We start from the raw sequence: 21,642 nt of genomic DNA, 5'->3' as shown, positions 1-21,642 counted from the left end.
GTATTTGCAGAAGAGCACATGGTAGAGAACAAAGCCAACAAAGAGAATGGGATAGACATTGGAGAATCCTGTCCTGGTCCCTTCACTGGAGGCTCAATATGACCAAGATTGAGGACAGTTTAGTTCTTCATATGTTAATTACATAATTTTGAGATGCCTTATTTGCTTCTTTTACTTGCTGCTGAGTACATTCTCTGCTTATCTAAGAGTATAAGTTTTCCTTAGGGCCTTTAAAAGAAATTAAAGTTTACTTGAGAATATTCTTCTTGAATAATATTACCAATCTCCATAATTTCGGTGATAACCTTTGTGCTGGTGACTCCCAAATATGGTTTTACAGTTCCCTAAGTGACATACAGCTATTTTCCAGAACCTCCTGGATTCATTTACCTGGGAATACTAGGGGAAATTTGATCTTTTCCAAATATCAAAACTGTCTCCTATAATGTCAGTTTCAGCTAGTAGAATCATATCCACCCATTTTCTCCTAGTACCGCTGGTAACAACCTTGACACATCGCCTTTATCCATTCCCCAGTCCTGTCTGTCATCACATTAAACCAATTATTCTCCAAGTTCACATTCATTTAACCTTCCCACGACACTGGTAGATTCCAACTTTTCCTCCTTCTACTAAGATCTTGATTCATTCATTGTGGGTTGGGGTTCAGGGACATGTATTTTTATTAGCTCCTTGGGTTATTCTGACGTAGGTGACCTGTAGATGATATTGAGAGACAAATTATATTGACATAAAATCATGGGGGATGAGGGTCATCACTTACCAAATTTTTATCTCCAGTATGTAGTTATATGCTTAATATATCTTAAGTGATTAAAATATTGGGGAAATAAATACAGCAAATTTAGAAATACCATCCATTGGCCTTTTCCATCATTAAATCTGCTTCTACTTTAGTCTAATAAGAATTACCTATGGTATTAAATTTAATAGATTTTCTGAGTTAGGTCTCGACATCTATGTTATTAAATATCAGCCCAAGCTATTTTTATGAGACAAAGAAAAAGTTTACTGAGTGAGGAATTACTCCCTCTTTATATGCCCCTTTTACTCTCAAAAATTTATCAGTCTATTAACAATTTTCTCTTTACCACAATTTCCATACTTCCACAGGAACTGCCTTTGCAAAGCATGAATCAATATATGGCATTGCTTTTCACAAACTTTTGTGTAGGCTGTTCATTTCCTAGAAGATAGCATCCCTAAATGTCAATCTCTTTTATGACAAATATGTCTTTGTGTGTGATGCTTCCTTGGAATGCCTCATTCTGTCTATTTGAGAAAAAAATAGATAAATAGATAGCATCTCCCCATCAGGTCCACCTAAATGGCACCTCATCAATAAGCCTGTCACTCCTTTTATGCAAAACTATGGGCTTCAACCTATGCAACTCTAAGCAGAACTTTCTTTATGTATCAAGGGACTGTCAGGTGTATTCTATTGTTTCCATTTGCATGACCTTTGTTTGCAAATCTGACAGCTAAACTTTCTAGATTTACTACACATCTTGGTAGTGTTCATATTTCAATCAAGCTCACATATCAAGTTTATTGGAGGTGTTCACTAGTTTCTGATCATTTGCCAAATGTGAGTCTAATATCTCATGGTTCACGGCTGATGGTGATAAAATTCCATGGAAGGCAGATGACAAAGAGTTTCCTTGAAAAATGCACAAAGATTTTTTTAAATTTGATTTTATGTATATTTTACATCATCCTTCCTTTTTGTACAATGCATGCTTTCTCCTCTCAGGTGTAGCCCCCGTAAAATTCCCACCACCAATTCGCCTGTGCACTATAAACATAGTCCCTTATGTAAGAACATAAAGGTTTTTATTTAATGATCTAGTCTCCTTTAGTTTCACCTCTTTCTTCTCTTTTTTCATTCTGTACTTCACCCGTAACAAGCTGCTTGGCAAGATGTAAATATCCCTTTCCTCTCTGCTTTTGTGTAAGTTGTTTTTTCATAGACACACGCCCCTTTCTCTTTTCCCATCATACTTGCAAATGCTTTTTTAAAAAAGATTTATTTATGAATGCAAGAGCTGGGGTACAGGCCAGAGGTGTGTGGGTGTGTGTGTGTGTGTGAGAGGATTCACCAGAGACAGAGTGGGGAACAGAACAGGCAGACTGACTGAAATACACTGCTAAGGGGAGCAACGGGTGAGACAGGAGAGGTCTGCTGCACCATGTGGGTAGCTCCCTGTCCGGCTGGGGATCAAACTCATGCTACAGAGGCTGAGGATAGCTTCACAGTGCTGTTTTTAACCCCTTGTGCCAGTTGGGAAACCCCATATGCTTTCTGAGCTCAGTTCAGGGCTCACTTCCTCAGGGATACCCCCTGCAAGTGGTATCTGGACTTGATGGTCTATTATAAGAATGACAACCCACTGCACTGGGGTTTCTTTCACTCTTCACATGGACATTTTATTTTTCCTATGATACACCCTGAGTTTCATCATCCCTGCATACCCTGTATGTATCACAAACGTCAATAAATTAATTACTGATGAAGTAATTCAATAAATAATTGATGACCAATTATAGTGTAATAGATGCTTTATATAAATAAATAAATTAATATTACAGATGTTTTTAAAGTAAAAGTAGAATGAGGTTTTATTATTGCCTCCTCCCCTCTGCCCCCTACCCTACTCCCTGCATTTTGGAACACACAATAATCTAAAGTCATTTACTTAAACAGATTTACTTAATAATAGTACCTGGATCATGGACCTATGAAATTTAAAAACTGTAAAAAAAGATCAGAGTGCTACATCCAACTTAATGTACATTAGACTATCCCAGAATTTATAGCTTAATTTTTAAAAAAATAATTTGTAGGAAGACTTGATTACTGTTTGTGTGAAAACATTATTCAGATTTTAATTTGGACAATGAATTAGACCTCAGAAAGAAAAGGTGTAGGGCCCTTAAAAATCAGTGTGCATCTATCAATAGATAAGAGTGATTGTAACTGTAATCTAAAACATTTGTAGTGACGCCTGTTCAAGGTGGCCGTAGACCTGTGCAACAGAGGAGTCTGTCTTCACACTTACACTGGAGAGATGCTTTAAATTAGTCTCTATCAGAGTCTTATTTCTTTCATATTATCTGACTTCGATTCTGAGTTAAATTTGTACATGCAAATGAGATAAATTAGTCTACATCACAAGGCCTCTTACCTAGAATGGGAAACAAGATTCTGTAAAACTCTCAGGAGAAAACTTATCAGGTTTTCATTTTCCTTTCCTCCTCCTTTTTCCATCCCTCCTCTGTCTCCTTCTCCTCCTACTTTTCCTCCTCCATTTTATTTTCCCTTTCTCTTTAAGATGACTATTGAAATACCTCTATTAAATTGTAAAATAAAAATTTATGCCTTACTGATTTCTTTGCATCAGTAGTTTCCTGAATTATATTTTAACCAAGTAATTATTATTTTTTTTTTTTAGGGAAAAGGCAATGGACTTTTCTTGGGGGGGTGCCATATATATGGTTCCAAATGAGTGTTTTAATATATCTAGAACTATATATTACATTACATGACATTTTTAATTAATTAAATTTGAATGAAATTAAAAATCCAGTTTTCACTCACACAGGCAGCATTTCAAGAACTTAATAATCACATGTAGCTCGTATGCTCAATGTTTAGGTCATCTCCTAGGTAAGCTAAATCCAACCTGCCACTCTCCTTCATTCCCATTTGTTTCATCTCCTTGCATTCTAATTTGATGAGACATGCCTCTTCATATATATATATGTGACCAAGGTGAGGTCAGGTGACACCAACAATACAAGTTCTTACCACAGTTTGCAAATGTCAGTAGAGTTGCATTAGTCATCAAATTTATACTGTTCTAAGTTCCAGTAGGAAAACGTACTATCACAGTAAATGACTTAGTAAATATTTTGGGGTAAATGAATGGACGGGATGGTCAATAGTATGGCTTAGAAGACATTAAATGTCAGAAAGGATGTGGAGGTTATAGAACTTAAGCAGGTATAAGACATCATAAATTTTATTTATTTTATTTTATTTTTATTTTTATTTGAGCATCTATCAATAGATAAAAGTGATTGTAACTGTAGTCGAAAACATTTGTAGAGACGCCTCTTCAAGGTGGCTGTAGACCTATGCAACAGAGGAGTCTGCCTTCATACTTACACTGGAGAGATTATTTTTTTTTAAGAGTTACTTATTTTTATACAAGAACTGGGGTACAGGCCAGATGTGCAGGGGGCTGAAAGGATTCCCCAGAGACAGAGCGGGGAACAGAACAGGCAGACTGAAGAAATACACTGCTGAGGGGAGCAACAGGTGAACATGAGAGGTCTGCTTCACTATGTGGGATTCTCGCCGGCTGGCTGGGATAGAACCCACGCTGCAGAGGCTGTGGACAGCTTCATAGTGCGGCGCTCAACCGCCTGTACCACCAGGGATGCCCAAGACATCACAATTTTATATTTAAGAGAAAGTTTATACACCTGTCCATGTGTGTGCTGTAGGGAAAGAACATTTTTTTTTCCTATTACTCCTCTAGGTTCTTTGATTGGAGCTTTGGAAGCTGGATCACAAAAGACAGCAAGAGAAAAGTTGTAGACATTTATTAGCATCTATATCACGCTTACGTGAGAGAGTTTGTTAGAACTTGGGCTCATATACATTCAGCAAAGGAACAACACATCAAGTTTTAGAGAAGCAACAAGACAATGGAAAAGTATTTTGAGTCTTCATGGTGATAAATTTTGAAAAAGCAGATATATGGAAACAAATGGTTGATGAAAGCTTGTTAGTACAGTTTATTATGGGGATTCCTCTGACACTGTCTCCCATTTGATAAAGGTCTCAAATTGTCCTGAATGGTTAACTTTTGCCCTCTGGGTAGAAAGGAGTACAATTTAACAGTTTTTACCCTGCTTTTAGGCAAATGGGGGGGGGCATGAAACTTTTCTAATATCTGTTTCTTCTCATTTGCCTCCAGCTCAAAATAATGCTTATGCCCAAGTGGTGTATGTTGCACTGATGTATTCTTTTACCTTATAATCTGAGTTCCACTCTCCATACCCACTGTGATATGTCCATTTTTGTCATCATACTTGACAATTTTCACAGGAAAGTTTTGTAGGAGCAGGGGTCACTATCATTTTCTTCCTCTATGTAGACTACACAATTTCTTTCAATAGCATTAAAAAGAGATATGAAAATCTTGTTAGGAATGCATGCTGAAATGAGAGAAGACACTCCAAAGGACAGACTTGAAGATGCTTATCTAATATACTCTAAAGATAATCATATAAAATTCCCACCTAGGATTCAAGCTACACTTATTATATTCCTTAATAACACAATAATTTTTCTTTTGTCCCAACTTTACAATGTTCTTTATTTTTTAACTTTCAGCTATGACATGATTACCTGACTTTATGAAGTTACAAAGTTGCAACTAGCTCCTCAGATTGCTTTATTTCAATCTCTAAGAAAAAGAGGAAGAACTATTGGACACACTATTTCCCAGTTGGTAAGCAGTAAAACTGCCACTTATTTTCATTTGATGAAGTATGATGGATGGGAATATACTTACTTACCAGTAGAAAAAAATATTAATGCTGAAAAATTCATTTGTCTAAAGCTTACGGAATATATATTACTTTTTAATTTTTTTAAAGATTTATTTATTTATGCATACAAAAACGGGGGTACAGGCCAGAAGTGTGGGGGGTGAGAAGATTCACCAGAGGCAAAGTGGGGAGCAGAACAGGCAGGCTGAAATACACTGCTAAGGGTTGCTGTGGGTGAGTCAGGAGAGGTCTGCTGTGCCATGTGAGTTGCTCCCTGGCTGGCCTGGGATCGAATTCATGCTGTAGTATCTGCAGATAGCTTCATTGCTTGCATCTTAACCCCTTGCATTACCAGGGAAGCCCTATATTACTTTAAAAAAAATGCAAGAATTAGTACCAAATATTGTTTTCTCCATAAGAGGATATAAACATTCTTTATAAATAAATATAAAGAGGGCCTCCCTGGTGGCGCAGGTGGTTGAACGCTGCACTGTGAAGCTGTCCGAAGCCTCTGAAGCGTGGGTTTGATCTCGGCCAGCCATCGAGAATCCCACATGGCACAGTAGACCTCTTCTCTCTCACCCGCTGCTCCCCTCAGCAATGTATTTCATCAGTCTGCCTGTTCTGTTCCCCTCTCTGTCTCCAGTGAATCCTCTCATCCTCCTGTGCCTGTACCCTGGTTCTTGTATAAAAATAAATAAATCTTAAAAAGATTTATTTACTAAATCTTTAATAGATTTATTTAAATAATTAAATAAATAGAATATTACTAGTCTTCAGCAAATTACTTTAAATTCTAGTTCTTAGATCTACCAGAATCATGGTTTCAGAGTTATAAAAATGCTTTTTTGCCACTATTTCCTTGTAAATGTGTTTGTCATGTAACTTCAATGTTCCTCAGTTTCCCTAACATGAAGCAGTATGACAAATGCATTGAATTATTTAGGGTCTGAGTTCTAAGTAACAGGCAAGTTGTTGTACTGATGGTATTTTACTGATGCTATCAAATGCACATTTTTCCTGGAATTCAAAATACAATATGATTAAGATAGCTAAGAGGATAAATGTCGGGTAAAAATGTTGTTCTAGCAAGATATTAAATAAGAAAAGGTTAACATTTTTCTTACTGGTGGCTATAAAACTATCAGAAAGATTTCTCCTTCTTTCTTACCATGTGTGTGTGTGTGTGTGTGTGTGTCCTAGGATAAAACACTTGAAAATGAATGGGTTATAAATTAGACATATATTGTACCCGTCTCAGTTTTAAATGCTTATGAAGAATCTGATCCTGTAAGAAACAATCTACATAATGAGGCCAAAATTCTTTGTTCTATAAAATAGATGAATTGCAATTTTGATGACCCTGCAAAAACACTAGTTAATTGTAACCACATTTTTATTTTCTGAAGAAAGATTGTGACCCTATGTCTTTGAACCAGAGTTCATTCTTCTCAATTTAGGGTTTGTAATAAGCTATTATTTTCTTTTCATTTGAAGTTAATGTGTGAAAATTACCAAAAAATGAACATAAAGTTACCTTTACTTCTAAATAAGTCATCATCTATGGTATTCATTTTTTTAGAAAATAACAGAGGTTGTTTAATTGGTGAATGTGATAAAATAAGTAAATCGTGAATTCAAGATTAGGTGAGAGCAGAATGTTTTAGATAAAATTCAGCTTTCTATTTGCCAATTTTCCTTATGGTTCTGACAAGTCATAGAAATACTACTTCAATATTTTAGTAGTGATGGGAACCAAGGAGCAGTAAATTACATTACGAAAATATGCCATTTGGGAATGTGGATTGTTTTGAGTTAAAAATAATTAAGACCCAGTAGATTCAGGAAAGACTTCATTTGTTAGTTGGTTAGTTTTACAATTCCTGAAAGAATTGTGAGATAAGGAACTGTATCAGGAAGAGAGGGATTACCAGGTAAAACTCTGTGTATCAGAAAACTTATCTGCATAGCAGGGAAAACAATTTCAGTTCCTGTGATGTGTCTTCCTCCCCCTATGATCCCCAAGATCCCTACCCCCTCCTCCTTACCTCAGAAGGTATGGAAGTCTTAATTGCCTCACTCCTGTGAATCTTGTATTTTTGGGGGTCCCCCATAAGCAAGAATTTATTTTTTTTCTCCAGTTAATCTGTCTTATGCCAAGTTAATTGTCCGACCAAAGAATGTGGAATAAAAAAGGAAAAAGTTTTTCACCCCAATACAGGCTGAAAGCTGTGCCAAACACTCTGGGTCTAATCAGAAGTAGATTATATTCTGTGATCTGCATTTTTGTTGGACATATAAAGAAAAAAAATAAAAAAAACATTGTAGCAAGAATGAAAACAATATTATTCAAGAGACACAGAGTAACTCAGATGAGAGTGTGAATAATTCTGTCTGAGGTGTCAGTAAAGTTTTCCCACAGGAGGTAATTAGGATTATCAATATTAAAGGAAAGACTAATACGATGACTTGGTAGAGAGATAAATTATAACACTGAACACTTGTATTTACTTCATTCCATTAATACATATAATAAAGATGGTCATAAATGCACAGTACCTTAGCGTAGTGAACAATCAAATGCCAGATAACAATTCATTCAAAATAGTCTGCAGGCTTTTGTGCTCAATAAAAATAAAGGTAAAGCGTGCAAAGGAAAATGAAAGGGCCCTTTTTTGTTAACAATATGTCACTTATTGTGTGTGGCAGTTGAATTGTCACTGAAAAGCCTCTTGGTTTCTGTAAGTGGCAAATCTTCAGTGTAATGTAATAGAGAAGTAATAACAAAGCAGAATTGTTTGACTATAACCAGGAACTACAGCTATAATGTACCTATAAAGTCTATTTAATTAATTCAGTTGACAACTGCCTTATCATCAGTGAGAATTAAGCCAAGTTTGACCAAGAACTTGAAACATAATTCAGTTAGTAAACTATTGAAAACCAATGGGGGGAAAAATACTTTCTGTGTACTTGTTTTTAAATATTCATGCTATTGAACCATTCCCACTAAATGCATAAATGACAACATAATATTCAACTGTAACAGTTGGTGGAAGCCATTTTAAGTAGCAGTTTAACAAACAGAGATGAATTTTAATTTGCAGTGCCAGTTGAGCTGTAATAAAAACTAGTATTCCAGCTGTGAAAAAAAAAAAAATACCACACAGCTTGGTTTAGAGTTATTTACAGTTTTTTGGTGTGTTTTTTTTTTTTTTCCACTTTACAGTACAATGAAACCATCTTGTTTCTATCCATGCCAGAATTTTGTTAAATCCCAAAACGTGTCTTAGGAAATGAGAAAGGCACGTCTTTAGGGAAATAAAAATATCTTTGTTGTATTAGATTACTGTGTTCAATTTAGTACAAGTTAACATAGAAGTTGAATGCACTATAGTTTTTGCACTATTTCAGAAATTGTAAAGATTACTTTAGAATGGAAAATTTGAACTGTTGCCATTGCACTCAATAGAAGACAGGTATTTTCAAGCACTGTTGTTTTCAAAAATGTATTTTTGCAATCAGTGCTCCCTTCCCAGGTTGATACTTCATTAACAAAAATATTAACCTTTATTGGAAGAGCAAATCCCCTTACATTCTGGAGGGTGAGCATTAAAGAATGCCAATCTAGAATTTTTGTAGATCTATCACATTTTCAAAATGGCCATCTCATTAACATGTGATAACTGAACCAACAAATGGGTACTGAGAGTTTCCAGCTTACTCTTCCATTTGACTATGGTGTTTAAAATTATGCTGCCGGCCTCCCCGGTGGTGCAGCAGGTTGAGCTCAGCACTGTGAAGCTGTCCACAGCCTCTGCAGCGTGGGTTCGATTCCCGGCCGACCAGGGAGAGTCCCACATGGCTTGGCAGACCTCTTCTGTCTTGGCCACCGCTCCCCTCAGCAATGTTTTTGGTCGCCTGCTGGTTCTGCTCCCCCCTCTGCCTCTGGTGAATTCTCTCGCCCTCCCGTGCCTCTGGCCTGTACCCCAGTTCCTGTATAAATGAATAAGTCTTTAAAAAAAATAAAATTATGCCGCTGCCTTCTAAAAAGCAAATCATAGGGTTGTGGATTTATCCATATAATTTTTTTTTTCATGGCGGGGATGAAAAGAGCTGTGACAAGAAAAAACAAGAAGGGAAAGAACAATATCCACTACCGGGGAAATCCTTTTTCTGCCTTCTGAGGCTGTTGGGATATAAGAAAGGTGCTTGTTGTGCTGAGTGGGGTGACTGACGGGACCAAGGAGGCTGTACAGAATAGCACAGTGAGGAACACTGTGCCCCGTCACCAAGGGAATCCCAAGACACGGCTGCAGAACTCCAGAAAGGAGAGAGAGGAGGAGGCAGAGAAAGCAGGGGGCTGGAGAGGGTATGGGTAGAGATGGAGGGGAAGAAGGGGGACAAGGTGCAAGAGGGAGAGGAAGACAAAGAGCATGAGCAGGAGTGCAAAGCATAGCTGCTAAGACGAAGGAATGAAGGGGAAGAAGTGATAAAATGGCTTACGTAGATGGTTTTGCTTGATGAATGACACGTAACATCTCCTGTCCACTCAGGAAGATGTTGCTACAGTTTATGTTAATCAGCACTACTTTGAAATTGAATCTCTCATCCGAGGATATGAAGATGTTCTGACTGTGCTTGAAGAAGACACGGGGAAGACCTGGAATCCCCCAAAGGATTGCTATTAACATCCTCTTTCAGCCACATATGTGCCTTTCCAGAGAAACGTTAACCTTTCTTTATACAGAAGAATGCATAAGCTTTTGATGTTCAGTTTAGCCAAATATTATCAAATACTTCTTCACCGTAGTGCATCCAAAGAAACACACAATTTATTTCTCTTTGATACAGGGACCCGGAAAATAGAAGGTACATAGCAAAATACCTGTTAATGGAATGGCTGCGCAGATGGATTTTTTTTTTTCCCAAAGACAAGATGTTTTTGCTGTTGTTTAATATGATCGTTAACATCATTAAGGTTTTAATCAAGTGTCTTTGGATCGCTGAGAGTACTCAGGTTTCCAAATATGATTTCTTCCATTTTATCTGGTTTAAAGATCTGACAGGGTAACGGGTGCTGCCACCACTGCCCTTCAGATCACTTAATTTCTCGAAATAGTGTCAGTGAAAAGTCTCCGCTGAGAGCACAGCCATGCAACGAAGGCTGTTACGTGCCGTAATGAAACCTAATGAAAAATCTCTGGGCTAGATTAGATGGTGATCTGATGTGAGGCCAAGCAAAAGAGAACACTTAAGAGAAGTCCATGGAGTTGAAATTACACTTCGCAGAAGAACAGGCAGGACGGCTAAGGGACTGAAGGCGGAATACCAAACACCAGCAGCACACCTGCATTTTTTTTTTCAACTTCCCCAGAGATGGCTGTGAAAGAGAGAGAGAGACAGATGCCAGCAGGAGCGGCTGGGAATCTGTTTATGAGTTACAGTATGTGGTCTGACAGGTGGGAGGGAATTTGTATGGATGAGGGCACCAACACGAGAAGTAGGAGCCATGTGATAAGGTGTTCACCTGTAATTCCTGCAGCTCAAAAAGTAACCGCAGAAAGGAATGATGAGTAGGAAATGTAAGAAAGGTGTGAGGAAAGCACATAAGTGCTGAAAGGAAATAATCAGAGGTTTGGGAATATATCAAGAGAAAAAAATGTGGAAGGAGCTTATGGGCCTTCCCTTAAAGTCTTTGGAAATCTCACCCCTCCAAATCCGCAGGAAATGGAACTGGGTATGCAAGTAATTATGTAAATTCACAATGCAGGTATGCCAAGTACATATGTGCTTCAGACACTCGGAGCAACTCAGTTCCAATATCAAATAATAGTGGGGAGGGGTGGAATTCAACATCAGAATACGGGTGCATCAATGATGGAGGCAAAGGAATGGGAAGGGCTTTTTGGGTCATCCCACTCATGTAATCAGAGGGCATTTGTTTCCCATTGTGAGCCTGCAACTGTGCTGGGCATTGTCCAAGCAGTGGGGATGCAGCTGTTTCCCAGTATCTGTGCGGCTTTCTTCCCAGACCAGTCCCACGCTAATAATAAAATTATAAGAGGCTCGGTGAGTGTAGCAACATAGGCCAGTTGGGTTCACTCTGGCTGCTTTAGGTGTCAGTCCACGTGACAGCCAGGAGGCCACGAACCTTCTCTTTGCCTCAGTTCCTCACCAGGCAACAGGGATGGTAAAGGATTTCTGAGGAAGTGCTGGGAGAAAACATTCCAAACATCTTTATGACTGAGAGATTTTTTTTTTTTTAAAGTCACCTTTGCTTGTTAATAAAGTAACCATTTGTGCACGTAAAAATATTTTCATATAGGTTTAGGTCAAAGGAACAGATTGTTTTATTAAAGCAGTAGTTAGACCTACTTTCAAAAAGGAAAAGCTTACTTTAAAGTAAGAAGTAACTTTTGAAAAGCAGCAGGAGCTCCACATCCAGCTGTGTGGTTTTTGAGGGTTGAGTATGCAAGGCACTCCCATCTTTAAAGTGGTGATTTTAGCAGTGTCTCCCCCCAAAGCTTGGGAATCTTACCCAAAATGTGTCCAGAGCTTGGTCGGGCACATATACGAGGTTTATTCATTTGTGTATTTATTTTTGCTTGGTAGAACTGGGGTGCAGGCCAAAGGTGTGTGAGCGTGAGAGGATTTTCCAGACACAGAATGGGGAGCAGGAAAGGCAGATCTACCGAAATACACTGCTGAGGGGAACAGCAGGTGAGACAGGAGAGGTCTGCTGTGCCATGTGGGTTAGCCCCCGGCAGGGCTTAACTCAGACCACAGGGGTGACAGCACTGAGACTTAACCCCTAGGCCACCAGGGAGGCCCCCAATGATTATTCTGAGAGCTTTAGATACGTCCCTGGGATACCTTTAGTAAGTCAGGGGTACCTTGTGCCCTCAGACTAGGCTAGATTTCACTGTTACTGCTTTCACAGCTACCTGTGCTATCTTTCCCTGTACTCACCACAACCCACAACTCAAAAAACTATTTTCATAAATACCAATTTAGTGATGGCCCCCTGAGGATGCAGGAAACTCCGTGAAGGTAGGCCTCATGATTCTGATCAACAGCAGCATTTCTCCAGCACCTAGCCCAGCTCCACACTTGGCAGCCCTCAGCTGTACTTCAAATGACAGAAAAAATGGAAAGAAGAAGCAAATGTCTATCTCTAAGGGCAAATTTTTAATGTGTAGTTTTGTTTTAATTTTTCCTTTTCATCACAAACATTTCCCTCTTCAAAATTGTATGGAACACAGCATGCAGAGCAGTATAGAATATTTCATTAGCAGGCTAAGAAGAAGGAGAAAGGAGACCATTTACATGTAAATGTATGCTTAACTCAGCCCCTGATGGAGAATACCCAACGGGTACTGCCAGCTTCCTTAGATAGTAATTGGAAGCCTAATTCAGATAGGTTAATTGTAGGGTAGTGGCAATGCATGCTGGGCTGTGCAAAATAGCAGAGGAGAAACTGGCATACTCCCTGGCTCCAGAGTAAAATAATGCAATGAGATCCACATCTTTGGTTTTTGCATGTCAGTGGTCAAGAGTAACTCAGAAGAAATGAAAATATTTCTCTAGACATATAAAAATAAATCTTCCTCTGACCCACAAATTGATTGTACTAGGAACAACTTAAATGGAATTATCAGGAGCAAATACAGGGCAAGAACTGGGTCTGGTTTTGTGCCCTAGATCATGCTAACATCTATTTGAGAGAAACTGACCTCAAAAACCTATAGTAACACTACTAACTGTGGTTTGGGGCACACTTCTTAAACTCTCCAAACTTCAATTTGCACTTGTGTAAATCAGGGTAAAAATAGAATCTAGTTTACAATGTTAAAAGCAAATTAGACAAGGTAATCCGTGTAAAGCACATAGACAAGAGTCTGGCTCTGAATAAGTCTTGGATAATGTCTTGGATACTGTTAACTGTCTTTTCGTCAAACTCTTTGAAGATTCTCATAGAGTAAAACATGCATCTACCCTGTGGTCTAACACTTTCACTCTTAGGTTTTTACCCAAAAGAAATGAAAATAAACATTCACAAAAATACAAATGGGAGAATGTGCATAAAAACAAATACCTGGTGAGGACTGGGGAGAACACCTTTTCACCATTGTTTATGGGGCATATAAACTAGGCTTTTATCCTTTGGATGCTACTAAGGATGGCAATAGAATGAACTGTTGATACAGGAAATAACAAATGACATCCTAAAATGTCACTTTATGCTAGAGAAGTCAGACACAGAGATCTTATGCTCTATTATTCCTTTACACAGAACATTCAACAACAGGCAAAAAGATAATAAATGGTGACTGAAGCCAAAGTAGGGCTTGTCCATGGGAAGTAGGAATTGAACTGAAAATGGACATAAGGACATGTCCTAGGGTAATGGGAAAGTTCTAGAAATTGATTGGAATGTTGGTACACTAATGTCCATATTTATTGAATTCATTGATTCTGTATGTAAGAAATAGAGAATATTGTGTAAGCACAGAAGTAGAGCTTGAGGCCCTGAGCCAAGGAAGGCAGGCCGCCTGAACAAGGTGAGGAGTGAGTGGATTCTCCTATTCTGCAATCTTCACAAGGAAGTCAACCTTGCTGCCACCTGATTTTGGCCTAGGGACACCATTTAAGACTTCTGACACTCAGAACCATGAGATAGCAAATTAGTATTGCTTTAAACCATTAAGCTTTTGTTAAATTGTTATAGTAGCAACAGGAAAATATTGCTAATAGATATTTATCATCCTTCGCCAAAAAAGTAAAACAAAACAAAAAATATCCCTATAATTATAAGGGTTTTGATCTCAGTTTCTTCATCTTTCAAAAGTCACACAGTTCATGCATTACTGCATATACCTGACAAAGTTCATGCCTCAGGATATCAAATTTCTACTAATTTTTCTAAACTGTGAATTCCTCAGAAACAAGCTATTGAAAATATAAGCACATAATTGCAATACTTGTTTGGAAATAAGATAGAGGGATTATCAGTATTAGGTGGTTATAGGGATAGTGACTGAGTTACTAATAGAAACTTTCTGTTAAATTACTATGAGTGAGGCCCTGTTGTATCTAGATTCTACTACCTTACAGGTAACAAATGAAGAACCAGGTTCATAGTGGATAGGAAATTTTCTATGATTGTACAAGTAGAAGAGGATGGAAGCCAGAATTCTCACTTAGGTTTGTTAGACTCCAGGTTTAATAGTTATAAATGCAGTTACCTGCAGTTTCCAGCAGAGAAAGTCAAGAGTAGGCTTTGCTGGTAAAGACTGATAAAATCTTTGTATAGGAAGAAATGCTTGATCTAGATCATGAAAAACAGAATGAATAGGAGACTAAGGGTCAATTAAGGTCTGAAAGGCTTTCCAGAAAATAAAACAGCATGAAGGTGTATAACCTTATAATACTTCAAGGTACCTCTAATGTCTTAGAATAAACAATCCTAAAGTATGAGAGAGAATATTAGTCAGAAAAAGCTATGGTCGAACCATCCAAAGTAACAATGAGAGAGCAATGAAACCCAATTTGCTGTTCATGTCAAGGTCCAATGAGAATCTGCCTGACAAGCATGTGCTGCTCTGTGACTGTCCAGCAGATTATGTTTCTAGGATGAAAACACAGGAGCTTTTCGTTTTTGGCTCTAACATCCTCTGGGACTTGGGGTTCTTCTTACCAGCCACTAGGGTGGGGGGAAAAAGTGTTTGGAGGACAGAAGGGGAAATTTTTAACTAGTTGCTTAGAAAATGGCATCCATCACTCCTGAATACATTTCACTGGTCACCACTTATTGAATATAAGATTCTACTCTATTTCAAGGACATCTGGGAAATGGATTTAACTGTGGACTCAGTAAGAGAAGCAAATGAAAAGCAAGACTTGATGATCATGCACAGTCGTCTCTCTCCGGGAAAGGATGAGGTGATTAGGGCATGGGGGTGAGCACACACCAGATCGTAGAGCTTCCCAATATGAGCCTCCTTAAGAAAAGGGATCTTACAGTGACTATTCCCTTTACTGATGTTCAGACTTCTGAAAGCATGGCCAGTATTTTCTGTGAGATAGGCAACTATGTACAATTTTCTGTGCAGAGAGGGCCCATATGATTCATGAATTTGTCACTCCAAAAGTCTCCTAATGAGGCTTCAGAAGAAACCCAGCATGGATACACGTGGTTCGTATTCACTGTGGCTAGACTGGCAAATTCCACACGTCAGCTCTGCATAGTAAAAGACGGTATCGTAATCCTTAGCTCACCACTCATTTTAGGCTTCTTTCTGTTCACGTTGTGAAGATTTCATTTTTTGAACTATTTCGGCAAATGTTTTTCTTTTATCTCATGTTTGCCAAGGGCATAGTAATGATTAATCAGGTAATAACCTGGTCTGCACACTTTTTTTTTTAAATAAAAAGAGTTGAAAACACATGACCTTGTAAATAAACCTAGATTTGAGAGAATTGAGTGAAATTCTACAGTAGAGAATGAAAACAATGTCTTGGGATTAAAAGAAATGTTTCTTGGGGGCCTCCCTGGTGACATAGCACTTAAGTCTCAACACTATCACTGCTATGGTCTGAGCTCTATCCCCGGCCAGGGAGCTGAGCCACATGGTACAGCAGATCTCTCCTGTGTCTCCTGATACTCCCCGCAGCAGTGTATTTCAGTAGATCCATCTGTTCTGCTCCCCATTCTATCTCTGGTGAATCCCACCTCTGGTCTACACTTCAGATCTTATATACGTAAATGAAAATAAATATTTTTTAAAAATAAATAAATAAAGGTGTCTTATTACTTTTCCAAAGAGATATGCTCAAAGTTAATTTTTTTTAATATTATAGCTCACCTTCAATATTAACCTCAAAATGGAAAATATAAAGGAACAACACTTTCCTACCTCCCTTCCTCCCATATCTCTTTACCAGTTTCAGAAGGATTCTAGGCTGCAGGTGTCCCTGCCACAAAAAAGATGCCTGCAAGACAGTCATGTCACTTTGGAAAATGCTATTTACATCTTTACACATTTTAATTTGAAAAGTGTTACATGATGGAAGTCTTGGCCTTGGGATTGAAAAGATTTTGCCAGATGTTCAGCCACACAGTGAGAGAGTTATCACTACCCCTATTGTCCAGAGGACCAGCTAAGATCTCACAGTGAAAGAGCAGAGCAAGAATTCAAACCTAGAGGTCTCTGATTTCAGTATCTATGAAGCAATTAACAATCAAGCAGTTCTTTTAAACTCTCTATCAAGAAATAAAGAAAAGTTATTTTTTGAGGAGTGTTAACAGACACTGAGTTGCTCCGTGTATAGTTGAGTGGCTCTATAAGTAGATGTTTGCAGTCAAATTACACATAATATGCCTTAAGATTCTCCAATGAAAAGGCTAAACAAGTTTAATTACGGAAAGGTTCTGTATGAGATTCCAGAAGGAATAGCCAGAATCTGCACACGTTATAAACTCGAGTGGGGTCTGGAGGGGATGATTACAGAATCTAGCAGTCTATCAATTAATTGCCATGAAAGACTAGATCAGACCAGCTGCTCCAACCTTATTATTGAAGTCCACATATTTCAGCTGAATAAAAAATTAGCAATTTTTTTCCTATTAAGATTTCTTATTTTCAACATTGCCTAATCCGAACAGTTATATGAAACCATCATCTCTTATTAAGTAAACTCATTTCCATTCTTTCTGGGAAGAAAAATAATAAAATCTCAGTTGCATTAATGCTAACGGCTTATCTAGCATATTTAGAGTAAACACAAAAATGTTATGATATTCTTTTTGTAATTTCATGGCAATATAATAAGGATTAGTATGTGAACACTAGACTATAATAAAGAGGAGAATTAAAATCAGTCTCATATTTGCAGCAGGTAAACCTTTGAAAATAGGTTAAAATGCTCCCTTAAATAGCATAATAATTGGAATGTGTGAATTTTCCCCTTTATCAGCATATTATAGAAATTAAAATTTATGGGAGATTTAAGACGTCAAAGTTAAGTCACTGAAAAAAAAACTCATGCCCTTTATATGTGGAAAGAGCTTGATGATCTGTAGAACTTTGAGCAGGTCTGCTGCACACGAATAAGAACAAAATGGAGGCCTCCCTGGTGGCGCAGGGGTTAAGACGCAGCCTATGAGGCAATCCGGAGCCACTGCAACATGAGTTCCATTCACAGCCGGCCAGGGAGAAACCCACATGATGGGACAGACCTCTTCTGTCTCGCCCACTGCTCCCTTCAGCAGTGTATTTCAGTCAGTCAGCCTGTTTTGTTCCCCACTCTGTCTCTGGTGAATCCTCTCACCCCCTGCATCTCTGGCCTGTACCCCAATTTTAAAGATTTTAAATAATTTTTTTTTTTTAAAAAAGAGCAAAATGTGAAATCGCCAGTGTCAACAGGTTCATCCAGGATCCCCAGATATTTGCTGTGTCTTCCTGTAACTCCTAGCACTATCTTTCTACTCGTCATTTTTGCTCAGTGTACATACTCTTCTGGGTATTTCTGGTCAGTTTCCCAAAAATGTTATTTTTCACTCCTCTTTAATTCAAACGAGGCCATATATATAGATATATATATTTTAAAGATTTATTTATTTATTTGTTTGTTTGTTTGTTTATTTATTTATTTATTTATACAGCACTGGGTACAGTCAGAAGTGCGGGAGGGTGAGAGAATTCACCAGAGCCAGAGCGGGGAATAGAACAGGCAGACTGACGAAACACTGCTGAGGGGAGCAGCGGGCGTGGCAGGTCTGTCGTGCCATGTGGGACCTTCGCTGGTGGCCGGAGATCGAACTGGCACTGCAAAGGCTGCAGGCAGCTTTGAAGCCCAGTGCTCAACTGCTGCACCACCAGGGGAGCCCCAAGACCATATATTTTTTAAAGATTTATTTTTATTTATTTAGGCATACAAGGACTGGGGTGAGGCCAGAGGTGTGGGGGGTGAGAGGATTCACCAGAGACAGAGTAGGGAGCAGAACAGGCAGATTGACTGAAATACACTGCTGAGGGGAGCAGTGGGTGAGACAGGAGAGATCTGCTGTGCCATGTGGGTCGCTCCCTGCCCAGGGATTGAACTCAGGCTATAGTGGTGACAGTGCTGAGACTTAATCCCTAGACCACCAGGGAGTCCCTTAATGAGGCCATATTTGTAAAGCTATAAACTCATTCACTAATCCAAACCCCAAATCTCCTCTCTTTCTCCATTATAATGACCAACATTTCAGTCTTTTCCAACAAAGGCTCACACTCAGGGAAATTCCTTGCAAGCTAGAACAGTTTGTCCCTTTGACCATTTTCTGGTATTCTGTGTTATTTATGTCCTATATCCATTGGGTAGGGGAAATCTCTCAAATTAATTTTGTTTGTAAAAAGAAAAAAATTACTATATGCCGTATCTACAGTTTCAGTCCTACAGTGTTGGTGTTCAGTACAATGATAATCTTTTTTCTTCTATTTTTAAATTCTTCTTCTTCTGTTTTTGAGTTATTTATTTTTAACAGTCTCTTTTACATGAAAAACTAGGAAACCCAGTCTTACTTTCAAGTCAAGTCAAATTGTCAAAAAAAAATCACTGATTTTCCAACCATCATGTGTAAGATTTATCAAGTAATTTGCATGTATAAAGAACATTTAGACTGTCCTTAAAATAAGCAGCAGTGAAGAAAAATGTCCTGGAGAATGAGAAAAACCCGGTGATTGGGGTAGCGATGAAAATCTTCAAATAATTCCTTTGAATTTTCACTATTTTCTCTATTTTGGAAGCACTTTATTATTTCTTTTCAGGTTTATCTAATGTTTTAGAAACAGTAGCTTACTTTTATTTGTTTCAAAGGAAACACATGGTTATATATCTGGCACCAAGGAACAAAACTTGTTACTTGTAAAGAACCTTGAAGACATTCATTCATTTGAAGTTCTGTCCAAGGCTCACTCTCCCCAATCTTCAGATGCATTCAAGAATAACAGAACAGAAAATCGTGAACTGTAGTTCTTTTATGAGATTGAACTGGGATTCCAACAGACTTTCCACATTTCAAAAAATTCTTCTATTAAAACAAAAACAGGCTGATGATGGAAAATATCTAACAATGAATAAATAATAGGACAAAGAAATAGGGAGGGGACTGTGGTAATTTGAGTTGTCAAATTAGCATTAAGTTTTGAAAACAGACTTACAGACAAATTAAGTCGTATATCAAATTAAGTCATATATCGACTTATTCTGTATATCATCTCCTTGTATATCATCTTTTTCTGTTTATCATCTTTTTAATCTGTACAGTCCAATTATAGGTTCTTTAAAGAACGATTTCAACAGAATTTTCATGTTCTATATTTACTCAAAAGTATTGCACTAAAATTACCCTTTCATAAATATGGTGCAAAATAGAAAGTAGTGACAGTAGTAATACATGCATCAATAGTGAACTTTAATTTTATGTTCATTTTAAGTGAACATATTTTTCACAGTATTGGGACCAGAAGAAAAAGCTATTGTTTATATCTGTTCAGACAGATAAAGTCATGGAAAGTGATATAAACAGGATTCTCTAAACCCTTTGAATTAAAATGAATGTCAATAGATATATGTATGTAAGCATATGCAGTTACATACATTTATACATATGTATGTATGTGTGCATATATGTACTTAGTATAACTTTTAACAGAAACCTTTAAAAAGATGAAAATTGAAACATTCATTATCCAACAAAGAGGTGGCTTTTCCAGATTTTTTTTTAAAGATTTATTTATACATACAAGAACGGGGTTACAGGCCAGAGGTGTGGGGGGTGAGAGGATTCACCGGAGACAGAGGGGAACAGAACAGGCAGATTGACCAAAACACACTGCTGAGGGGAACAGTGGGTGAGTCAGGAGAGGTCTGCTGTGCCATGTGGGTTTCTTCCTGGCCGGGGATCGAACTTGTGCTGCAGAGGCTGTGGTTAGTTTCATAGGTTGCATCTTAACCCCTTGCGCCACCAGGGAGGCCCTATATTTTGATTACTTTATGTGCCGTCTTGATATTTTGTCTGTAGTCATTGAATGGTTTTTGAGAAATCTGGAACAAACATGCTTCCTTTTTGATATCTCCTTCTTGAAAAATATCAAATCATTAATGTTGCCCATGCAGTAAGTCTTTATGTGGAACCTTCAGTGTCATCCAAGTTGTCACAATTATAAGCAGTGATGAACATCCTCTTGGGTAAATCTTTAGACACATCCATATTCCATAATTACATCATAAGAATACATCTTTGTAATTAGCATTGATGTAAAGAGATGTTTCCTTTGCACCTTTTAGGAGGTCATGACTTTTAAACTTTAATGTGCTCAGCCCACTGAGGGCCCCCCAAAAATTCAGATGCTGGATCTCATCCACAGAGTTTTCTGATACAGTAGCTCTGAAGTGAGTCATGAGAGTTTCCATTTCTCAGCTCCAGGGAATCCTGAAGCTACTCAACTGGGTTCACACCTGGAAAACCTCCATGCCGGATATAGTCAAATGCAGAAAACTTTAAGCTATTTAAAGACTAGTCATTTTAATGCTTGTATTTGTTACTTGAGAAAATATGTGTCTGCATATGTCTCGAGAATTCACTGCAGCAAACCTTGGGTCCCTAGGGATAGGGATGTCGTTCTTACATCACAAGTCATTGATTTTCTGCCAATTGATTTCAAAACAAGTATTCATTCTTCATACTTTGATATTTCTCTGTTGCCTTTTTGCACACCTAATTTGTTTGTTGCTGAACAAACATTTTGAGTTAGGTTACCGTGGTGCTGACTGAGAGGCACAATTTTCAGCTTTGTTACCAATTGTGATTGCTAGAGAAGTACATTTTTTATATAAAACAAAAGTATATACAAGCATGCATATATTTTATTGTGTTAGAATTTGGATAGGGAAATACAAAAACTGCAGATATTAGGAATAAGAAGTATGTGTCATTGCAAAAAGAGTCTGAGACAAATAGAGAAGTAATTAGTAAGTCTTTATGCATACAAGAACGGGGAATGCTGAAAA

The sequence above is a fragment of the Talpa europaea genome (genome assembly GCF_964194135.1).
Source record: "Talpa europaea genome assembly, chromosome: 16".
Taxonomy (NCBI): domain Eukaryota; kingdom Metazoa; phylum Chordata; class Mammalia; order Eulipotyphla; family Talpidae; genus Talpa; species Talpa europaea.
The sequence above is the reverse complement of the archived record's forward strand: the minus strand, read 5'-3'. Positions refer to the sequence as shown.